The following is a 10,854-nucleotide window of genomic DNA, read 5'->3' on the forward strand; positions in this document are numbered from 1 at the left end:
TTTATGCATTATTATTTGTACATATGCCCAAAAGCAGTCAAAATGACTTCCTTGGGCAATCTAGTGTTAAGTATCATCCTCTTTCAAGTACTCTGATCGATAATAAAAGTAAAATCTGGAATTCCAGTATTTTTCCCATTTTCTGGACTGTAGTTACATATAATATTTATTCTCTTGTGATATTCATAAAATGGTCAGAGGTCAAAGTTTATTACATTTTATGAACATGTATCATTCTTTATTACATCACATATCACGACTGCAATTCTAAAAATGTTAAAAATGCAGTCTTCCCCTTGAACAAGTTAAGATACGAGTAATTTGCATTATTTACAGACGCACATGCGTTGCATTACAGTAAACTTGTCAGAAATACACTAACAGTCCTTGACCGAAAATCTCTACTTTCAGTCACATACTTTTGAACAAAACATATCATTCGGAATCTTTCCATAGCAGAAAACATCATTTAATACATTTTTTCAACAATATTATACATAATGATCAAAATTCACGAAGGGGCCTTTTACATACCCATTCACACAAATGGTTGGAACCCCTGCTTTTTCTCTCGCAGGGGTATCTTTTTCAGATTTCTCCGTAATGGTAATTTTTTAATTAATACGAACTATAATTGAATGAAATATTCACTAAACCAACTAGAAGATCGCCACTAATCAAACTCCACTCTATTTAATTAGAAAAATTCTCCACAGGCGAAGTAAATAATTCACGTAAAAGCAAACAAAATTGATTATATTTAAAAACTCACAACGACTATAAAGAACGATAAAGGAACTCGAGAATAGAGGAATTGCACGCAATTGACGATTTTCGATAGCGGAGCGACGAGCGGAAAGTCCGGGTCTCGCGCGCGATTAGGCCGAGGGCCGATGAGATACTAAAATCATCTCGAGTCTCGGGCTAGAAACTGCGAAACCACGTCGCGTGGGCGCGTCTTCGCTTTTGCGGCCCGTGTCCCGTATTATTAGCCCCCGAGGAGATTGTGCTCGCTCGCTTGTCGCGCGTTTTCGCGTTCCGCCGAGGAATTCGTGGAAAGCAGCCATCTATCCTCCGAAAGCGAAATTTCTGTCCGCTGCCAACTCCAGAGGCTCTAATATCCACAACTTCATTTTTTTTTTCATTTAACTTCTTAAACTCGTGACACAGCGAATAGTAATTTGTCCAGTTTTAAAGCATAAATATGAGTGATTATAAATTCTGACGGCAACAAGTGAAAGTATAATTAAGATTAAATTGGCTGAACGAAGTTTGTAATCAACGAACACTACCCGAAAATTTTGATCCGTGTAATCTCGAACTGAGAAGGTTGAATCAATATTATCTCTTGAAGTAGGAAAAATGAATCATTTTGTAGTCTAACAGGAATATGAAAAATATTTAATAATGATAAAATCCTTTAAATTAAATAATTATTGTCCTGTAAATGACCATTTCAATTGGGAAATAAAGTATCTTAAAATAAATAAATTTTGATTCATGTAATTTTAAGAAGAGAATAATTTGAGTGCAACAGGAATATGACACATATTTCATACTTCCCTTAAATTAAATAATTATTGTTCTAAGGATTACCATTTCAAAAATAAAGTAAAAAGTCTTAAAATAAGTACACGTATAGATCGTAAATAAAATACTATTTGATAATGCGTTTTCATTTACACTTAAAAACATATTAAATGAACATGAACCTCGCCTGGTCCTCGTTTCCAAGCCCCACCGTGTATGATAAGAACTACAAGGCACGATTCGCGAGGATAAATTCCTCAAGCTCTATCCGGAGCTAGGCAGCGCCTTAGCACACAGATAGATACAAATGGAGGCAAGAGTGATGATGTCACTTGTCGCGCGGCTTCTACGGGTCGGATGAACGTTCCCCCGGTCCCCGTCCCCAGGCGACGGGTGAACGTGCATCCGAGATCGCATCTGCAATTGTCGTCGGCGTGCGAGGCGATGTAGACCTTTCGAGCAGAACGCGATTCACATAACCCCGGCTTAAAAGTGTGTCACGTACCGGTACACGTCGCACGAACTCGAATTGTCCGATTTTATGCTCGGTTACTGCCGCCTTCATAGTCTGAGAATGTTTGTCTAATTGACTTTTTCACGTTCGGAGAATGCAATCAATAAACCTGGTCCGATGGCAAAATAAGGAGTGCAAATAGGAGTACTAATGATCGCTAGGTAACATTTCTAAAGCACGTGTGTTTCGTTATTTACAATAAATTTCCAACAATGTAATTTCGTTTATTAATTGTTGTTGTTTGATGATACGATGTGCAGATAGGAATACTAATAATCACTTATAAATGACATTTCGAAAACACGTGTATTTCGTTAATTATAATAAGTTTCCTACAATGTAATTTCGTTTATCAATTGTTTGATTACACGAAGTGTAAAAGCTTTGATACTAAAGTGTGAGGTCGGATGGCAAGATAAGACGTGCAAATAGGAAAACTGATAATCACTATATGACAGTTCTAAAGCACGTGTTTTGTTATTAGTAATAAATTTCATAAATGTAATATTGTTTATCAATTATTGTGAATTGACGATATAATTCATATCTTGTATCATCTGACTATACAATAATGACCTGTTAACTGCTCATTTATGTAATAATACAGTTACGAAACTGAGTAAAAAAGGTCTCAAGTAGAAATCAAATAAAACTATTACAATTTAATTGGATCATGATATCATATGTTGATGTCTGTTATTATTCGATTTTCTAATGAAGGAAAACTCAACGAAATTACAATACTAGAATGAAAGAAGAAAATATCGACTACGGAAATAGTTACGCTTTCCTTCCTACAGTTTTATCAATATATAGCATGTAACACACAACGTCCACGGATGTAATCGACGCGAACTTCCGGTAAATCGGTCGACGTGTAGAGCGGAAATGACAGACCGGACGGCCACTACCAGCGTAAGGTTCTTCGCGATACGGTTTTCACGTGTCTCCGAAAAAAGAATCCCATAAAGACTGAAAACCAATCTCCCTACCCTTACAATATTAATTAGCAATTGTTAACTTAATTATGTTTTTACAATATTAGGAATTAAGGAACTGCAACAGAGATTGTGAAAAGAGAAAGTAGAAAACCAACAGATTACAGACCAATATTGTCTTTCAATTTTCTATTTGTAAATAAATTATCAGATTGATGCAAATATAAGTATTACAGTTTTTCACGTAAAAAGTAGTAAAAATCAGCAATCTCTTTTGGATAAAACTAATATTTACATAAAAATACATAAACAGACAGCAAAAAATGCATATACAAATATATAAATAGTGATTAAACAAATACAATTTTGTAAATTATTAGATAATTATTACAGATTTCACATACACTCAGTCAGCAATTGCTTTTGAACAAATCTAACAATAAGACGTACAAAACAATGCATAAAATGTCAATAAGAAAATGCATATGCAAATGATGTTTAAAGGATCAAAGGAAGTTCTTACTAGATTTCATCTTTTAAACGATATAATAAATGCATGAACGATAGAAATTATTTTTGCACCAATCTAACAATAGATATACCCATTATTTACTAACGTAAAAGTAAGAAAGTTTCATTGTAAATCAGGATGCAGATGTTTTAATTTCACTTTCCATATCAGTATCGTTCTAATCTACGTTAAACAATAAGTAATATTTCCGCAACAGGTTCGATTATATAAAGTTTAATAGTTCAAGTACCTCGCGCAGCGTGGGCAATTGTAATGAGACAGATACGAATCGCCGACGTAATTCCGTGGAATTGCGTACGTACGGTTTCTCGATAAACCTAGCCATACTTTCCGGCAATTTAAGTAATCAGTAGACCAGCAGCAGCGACTCGATATGCATGCGAATACAAACCGGGAGATCTTGGAAAAATTCGCCGCGGAAATACCAGACACGTTAGCACAAGCCTCATGAACATAATCCCCTGGTATGTTACTGCGAAATTCCTTTGAAACTTCCGTTGAAAATTATTTACGCACATCTCTAACGATTTATCATCGAAACAAGGAAATTAATTGCCACCTTGTATGGAGAGCCTAGGTATGATTCATCTGAGCTCAGAGATAAAGCATCGTTCTTATCTTAATCTCATTCCTTTTGTTTGATTACATTATGAAAATAAAAATTCCAAATGCGCTTCAATTTTCATATAATTATATTTTTAGATTTTACAATCTGACTTCTTTCTATTTACTTTCCTGGATAAAAAGTGAATCATGAATTAGCATTTCTCAGAAGTCATTCGCATCTTAGAGAATGTAAACAGAAACTAATGAATTAAAAGAAAAAGTATACTTTTTTAAAAATTAGCAAGTGATTAATTTTGTATGAGGCTAATCTTTGTGAAGGCAGAAGTTAAATTTGGATTGAATTCTTCTGAATCGTTTGCTTTCACCGTGATTCCCGATGATGCAACGCGGTGGCCGATGAATAGGAAAAACGAGGTTTAACGTGGAGAAAATTGCACCCCCACGCCACGAGAAGAAAGAGTACATATAATTCAGTGGAACCACTGGAAGCCGGCCAACTAGAGCGGAAACGGTGAACGCGATCGCGGCAACCTTTGGAGTCTGTTTTTATTCGAGATTGATCGCGAAAATATTGGACGAAAAAGTTCCAATGTAAACGATTTTACGCCGTTTAATGTGTTTTTAACTTCCTCTTTTTATACTAATAATAATGTGTTTGAAAATGTGTCAGGGATATAATGACATGTTAGTCTTGTGAAAATAAATAAGGAATGAATATAGAATATCTATAAACTTCCATTACCTATTTTACCTACTTTCTGTAATATTTCAATAATTCATTACGTGTTACATTACGTGTAATTCAATTACCCAGAAAGTAAGTCAATTGTACATCATAACTCTTTATTTAATTATTACTAGTTTCTATCAATCGTAAAAACCTGCTATTATTTATTTATTTTTTCGGCTTTATATTTTGCCTTATAACTAAAGTCATATTCTATAATTAAAAAGTGACCCAATATTCTACATTATACTCTCCCGTTTCTCTTTTCAGCCCTCATATGTCTCTCCCTTACAAATCTGCTAGTATTTATTTGTTTCTTCTTTCGGCTTCGAACAATTTTCCGATGTTATATTTTGCGTCATAATTAAATTCATATGGACAGACTGTACCCTAACATAACTGATCCTATATTCTATATTACATTCTCCTCTTCCTCTTATCACCTCTCATATCTGTGTCCCTTGCGACATCTTCCCCTCATTTTCCGCTGCTCTCATACTACCTATACAAATATCAATTCACTTACATCTCACCCTTTATATGTTTCGTATAAATATGTATATATTTGTATTATATGTGTATTAAAAATGCTATATCACTGGAACGTTATGCGATAATTAAATAAACTGAAACCCAGATTTTCTATTTCCCACGACATACTAGGAAAGACCACATATATGACGCACCGGATGCACTGGAATGATAAAGAGATCAGACGGAGCAAAGTAAGCCGGCTTCGTCGAACGAAGGAACACGTGCTTCGTCCGCTCGTACGAACTGGTGGACCAGCTGAACAACGAACCGGTTTCACCGTTCGTCTACCATGGATCCTATTCGAAACGAGACGACGACGACAGATGTCCCAAGTTCTCTCTACCTGCTCCGAGTATCCCAATTTTAAATCGCAAAACGAGGGGAGAGAAAGGTTCTTCGAGAGGCTGAAAAGAGCCTCGACCAAAAGATAGACTGAATAAGCTTCAATTTTTGGCAATCTTCAACTTGTCCATAGATTCTTCGTTTCAATTAATTTCTTGTAAATTAATACATTATTTAATAATGTTATAATGCACGAATATCTTGTGTTTAATGAAGTATTGTTCTTATATTTACATGAAAATACATAAACAGACAGCAAAAAATGCATATACAAATATATAAATAGTGATTAAACAAATACAATTTTGTAAATTATTAGATAATTATTACAGATTTCACATACACTCAGTCAGCAATTGCTTTTGAACAAATCTAACAATAAGACGTACAAAACAATGCATAAAATGTCAATAAGAAAATGCATATGCAAATGATGTTTAAAGGATCAAAGGAAGTTCTTACTAGATTTCATCTTTTAAACGATATAATAAATGCATGAACGATAGAAATTATTTTTGCACCAATCTAACAATAGATATACCCATTATTTACTAACGTAAAAGTAAGAAAGTTTCATTGTAAATCAGGATGCAGATGTTTTAATTTCACTTTCCATATCAGTATCGTTCTAATCTACGTTAAACAATAAGTAATATTTCCGCAACAGGTTCGATTATATAAAGTTTAATAGTTCAAGTACCTCGCGCAGCGTGGGCAATTGTAATGAGACAGATACGAATCGCCGACGTAATTCCGTGGAATTGCGTACGTACGGTTTCTCGATAAACCTAGCCATACTTTCCGGCAATTTAAGTAATCAGTAGACCAGCAGCAGCGACTCGATATGCATGCGAATACAAACCGGGAGATCTTGGAAAAATTCGCCGCGGAAATACCAGACACGTTAGCACAAGCCTCATGAACATAATCCCCTGGTATGTTACTGCGAAATTCCTTTGAAACTTCCGTTGAAAATTATTTACGCACATCTCTAACGATTTATCATCGAAACAAGGAAATTAATTGCCACCTTGTATGGAGAGCCTAGGTATGATTCATCTGAGCTCAGAGATAAAGCATCGTTCTTATCTTAATCTCATTCCTTTTGTTTGATTACATTATGAAAATAAAAATTCCAAATGCGCTTCAATTTTCATATAATTATATTTTTAGATTTTACAATCTGACTTCTTTCTATTTACTTTCCTGGATAAAAAGTGAATCATGAATTAGCATTTCTCAGAAGTCATTCGCATCTTAGAGAATGTAAACAGAAACTAATGAATTAAAAGAAAAAGTATACTTTTTTAAAAATTAGCAAGTGATTAATTTTGTATGAGGCTAATCTTTGTGAAGGCAGAAGTTAAATTTGGATTGAATTCTTCTGAATCGTTTGCTTTCACCGTGATTCCCGATGATGCAACGCGGTGGCCGATGAATAGGAAAAACGAGGTTTAACGTGGAGAAAATTGCACCCCCACGCCACGAGAAGAAAGAGTACATATAATTCAGTGGAACCACTGGAAGCCGGCCAACTAGAGCGGAAACGGTGAACGCGATCGCGGCAACCTTTGGAGTCTGTTTTTATTCGAGATTGATCGCGAAAATATTGGACGAAAAAGTTCCAATGTAAACGATTTTACGCCGTTTAATGTGTTTTTAACTTCCTCTTTTTATACTAATAATAATGTGTTTGAAAATGTGTCAGGGATATAATGACATGTTAGTCTTGTGAAAATAAATAAGGAATGAATATAGAATATCTATAAACTTCCATTACCTATTTTACCTACTTTCTGTAATATTTCAATAATTCATTACGTGTTACATTACGTGTAATTCAATTACCCAGAAAGTAAGTCAATTGTACATCATAACTCTTTATTTAATTATTACTAGTTTCTATCAATCGTAAAAACCTGCTACTATTTATTTATTTTTTCGGCTTTATATTTTGCCTTATAACTAAAGTCATATTCTATAATTAAAAAGTGACCCAATATTCTACATTATACTCTCCCGTTTCTCTTTTCAGCCCTCATATGTCTCTCCCTTACAAATCTGCTAGTATTTATTTGTTTCTTCTTTCGGCTTCGAACAATTTTCCGATGTTATATTTTGCGTCATAATTAAATTCATATGGACAGACTGTACCCTAACATAACTGATCCTATATTCTATATTACATTCTCCTCTTCCTTTTATCACCTCTCATATCTGTGTCCCTTGCGACATCTTCCCCTCATTTTCCGCTGCTCTCATACTACCTATACAAATATCAATTCACTTACATCTCACCCTTTATATGTTTCGTATAAATATGTATATATTTGTATTATATGTGTATTAAAAATGCTATATCACTGGAACGTTATGCGATAATTAAATAAACTGAAACCCAGATTTTCTATTTCCCACGACATACTAGGAAAGACCACATATATGACGCACCGGATGCACTGGAATGATAAAGAGATCAGACGGAGCAAAGTAAGCCGGCTTCGTCGAACGAAGGAACACGTGCTTCGTCCGCTCGTACGAACTGGTGGACCAGCTGAACAACGAACCGGTTTCACCGTTCGTCTACCATGGATCCTATTCGAAACGAGACGACGACGACAGATGTCCCAAGTTCTCTCTACCTGCTCCGAGTATCCCAATTTTAAATCGCAAAACGAGGGGAGAGAAAGGTTCTTCGAGAGGCTGAAAAGAGCCTCGACCAAAAGATAGACTGAATAAGCTTCAATTTTTGGCAATCTTCAACTTGTCCATAGATTCTTCGTTTCAATTAATTTCTTGTAAATTAATACATTATTTAATAATGTTATAATGCACGAATATCTTGTGTCTAATGAAGTATTGTTCTTTCGAGAGGCTTAGGAAAATCTCAACGAAATTTCAGTTAAATAAACTGAAACTAAATAAGGTTCCATTTTTTGGAATCTTGTTCAACTTGCTCGTAGATTATTCGTGTCAATTAATTTCTTGTAAATTAATACATTATTCAACAATATTATAATGCACGAATATCTTTTGTGTTTGACGAGAAATAATAGTTATCATATTAACAACAGTACATGTTAATTAGAACAAACACAGAATGTTCTGATTATCAAGCTATGTGATCAGCGTGCGTGTTTATGTATTCCGTTTGAGGAACGAAGGGGGCACTAATAACATCGAAAATGAATTCCAGCCTGATGACATATCGACCCAATCTGGCGCCAGCTTGTCTAATATGAAACAGGGAAGTGAAGCAGCTACCAGTGCTGTGTTATGTTGTAACACGTTTCGCATCCTATTATTCCATTTCTTTTCCTAATTGGTCAGTACAACCGTTATTTTATCAGTTATGTTAACCGCATTTTATGTAACTTCATACGTAATAAAATCGAACCCGCAATTGTGTTCCAATAAAATGCGAAATTCCTACTTTCTCCTTGGCACGATACAAAAATTTGGTATATCCCGATTCTGATTTATCAAACATTTTTAATGAATTTCCCTACAACTATCTGAGACATGAAAACATCAATTATTTGATAAGTAAAAAGGTTTGTACTTCGAATAATTCTCAACTGAATGTCTGATAAAACGGAGCTAAAAAATTATCAAACGAAGCACGGCGTTTCATGTTGTGATTCCCGTTCCCAAGCAACACGGCATTGCTGTACACGCTAGAAGCAACGATAGACTACGCGTCGCGATATCGAAATCGATAAAGTGCGAACATTTATCTGAAAGAACTCTCAAATCCTTTACGAATTAAATTTCAAATGTTACAATTCCTAATTGAAAGTAGTACAAGAATTTCCTTTTCGCAATACCGCAACGATTAAACAATATTTATATAACAGGACGTAACGCAAAATAAATTAACAATTTCTGATACTATCATAAAATCTTTCCACTTGGCGATAATTCTTACATTTTAAATTAGAAAAACTCTTCCTGATACGATGTGAATTAATTTAAAAAAAAAAAATATCTGGTCGCAGAAAAATCGATTGTACAGCACGTGTCGCAGTGATTTAAAGCAGCTACCGTGAGAAATTCAGAAGTTGTACAAAAGCTGCGCTTCTCGACAGCTCTCGGCTTTGAAAAATAATTGCATTCGAAGGGTTCCCCTTTCAGTCCGCGATGGCACAAAGCGTGCAGCTGTTGCTCCAAGTCAGCTGACGTGAAAAGTAACCACCTTACCGATATAAACACGAGCATTAACGTTAAACACACAGGCTTAACATGATTTTTCACGTTTTCCCTCACGCGACGTGAAAAACTGAGAAACTCGATGATTGACAAAATTTGTGGAAAAATAAAGTTATTATTTTCTAAAAATGAAATCTATGCAACGTTCATATAAATAATTGCAACAAAAGCATTCCTGCTTTACAAATAAAAAAATTTATGACGAATTGTGAAATTAGTATACTAATTTTGGAATAACTATTAATTTTATGTTTTGCGAGACAAAGTCGCTATATCGGTCGGTCATGTTCCTGACTTATTTCACTGGAACAGCGTGAAAATAGATTTTACGCGTACGTGAGTCAAATCGAGGACTGCGGCAGAAAGGGACTCGGCAGAAATTACTCGTGCCAGCCTTTGCCATTTGCATGCTGTTTCCGAAAATAAAACCCAAAGAGAGAAACGAGCGAAATGTGAATTTCGACCTCTGTGGCCCTCGCTTTAACGCTATAACGCTGTACCCTCTGTTTATTAAGTTGTCAGTCAACTTCGCATAATAACCAAATCAAATATCGCAATATCAACGTCGTTTATGGAGAAGTGGGTATAATGAAAAAACGCAGACAATTCGAAGGAATTGAGGCGACTTCCATTGAAGAGAAAAAAAGTTATTTGACTTCCACGTTACGCGTCCAAAGTCTTGCAGAATGTTTTCGTGCGACGCACTAAACAGGGAAATGAATTTCGGTTATCGTACGTGCTAATGTAAAGTTCATTCACGGCGATTGTTTTCAATGCGACTTATTACACAAACCTCTGCGTGGCGAGATTAAAAATGATTACGTTTGTCTACACTCCACTCCACACATTTGTGGTTTTCATTCCATGATTTTATGAAGGAATACACTTTCATTTAAGGAAAAACTGGAACTGAAAACTCTGCAAATTTAAATATGTATGCGACCATAGAAGATTTCATGTT

The 10,854-nt window shown here is 35.0% G+C and overlaps 1 protein-coding gene across 3 annotated transcripts in view; it reads right to left on the bottom strand.

The window, feature by feature from the left end:
- The window catches only part of LOC108621953 (Protein phosphatase Slingshot), an 88,788-nt gene that overhangs the window by 76,980 nt on the left and 954 nt on the right, over positions 1–10,854 (bottom strand). The window contains exon 1 of one of the 3 annotated variants that reach the window (XM_018019570.2): positions 773–882. The exons of 1 other annotated variant lie outside the window; for it this stretch is intronic. The gene's annotated coding sequence lies outside the window, so the exon portion shown is untranslated. One more of the 3 variants, XM_018019587.2, reaches the window with a different exon arrangement.

Source organism: Ceratina calcarata, unplaced genomic scaffold, assembly GCF_001652005.2.
Source record: "Ceratina calcarata isolate Rehan_Ccalc_2016 unplaced genomic scaffold, ASM165200v1 scaffold110.2, whole genome shotgun sequence".
Taxonomy (NCBI): Eukaryota; Metazoa; Arthropoda; class Insecta; order Hymenoptera; family Apidae; genus Ceratina; species Ceratina calcarata.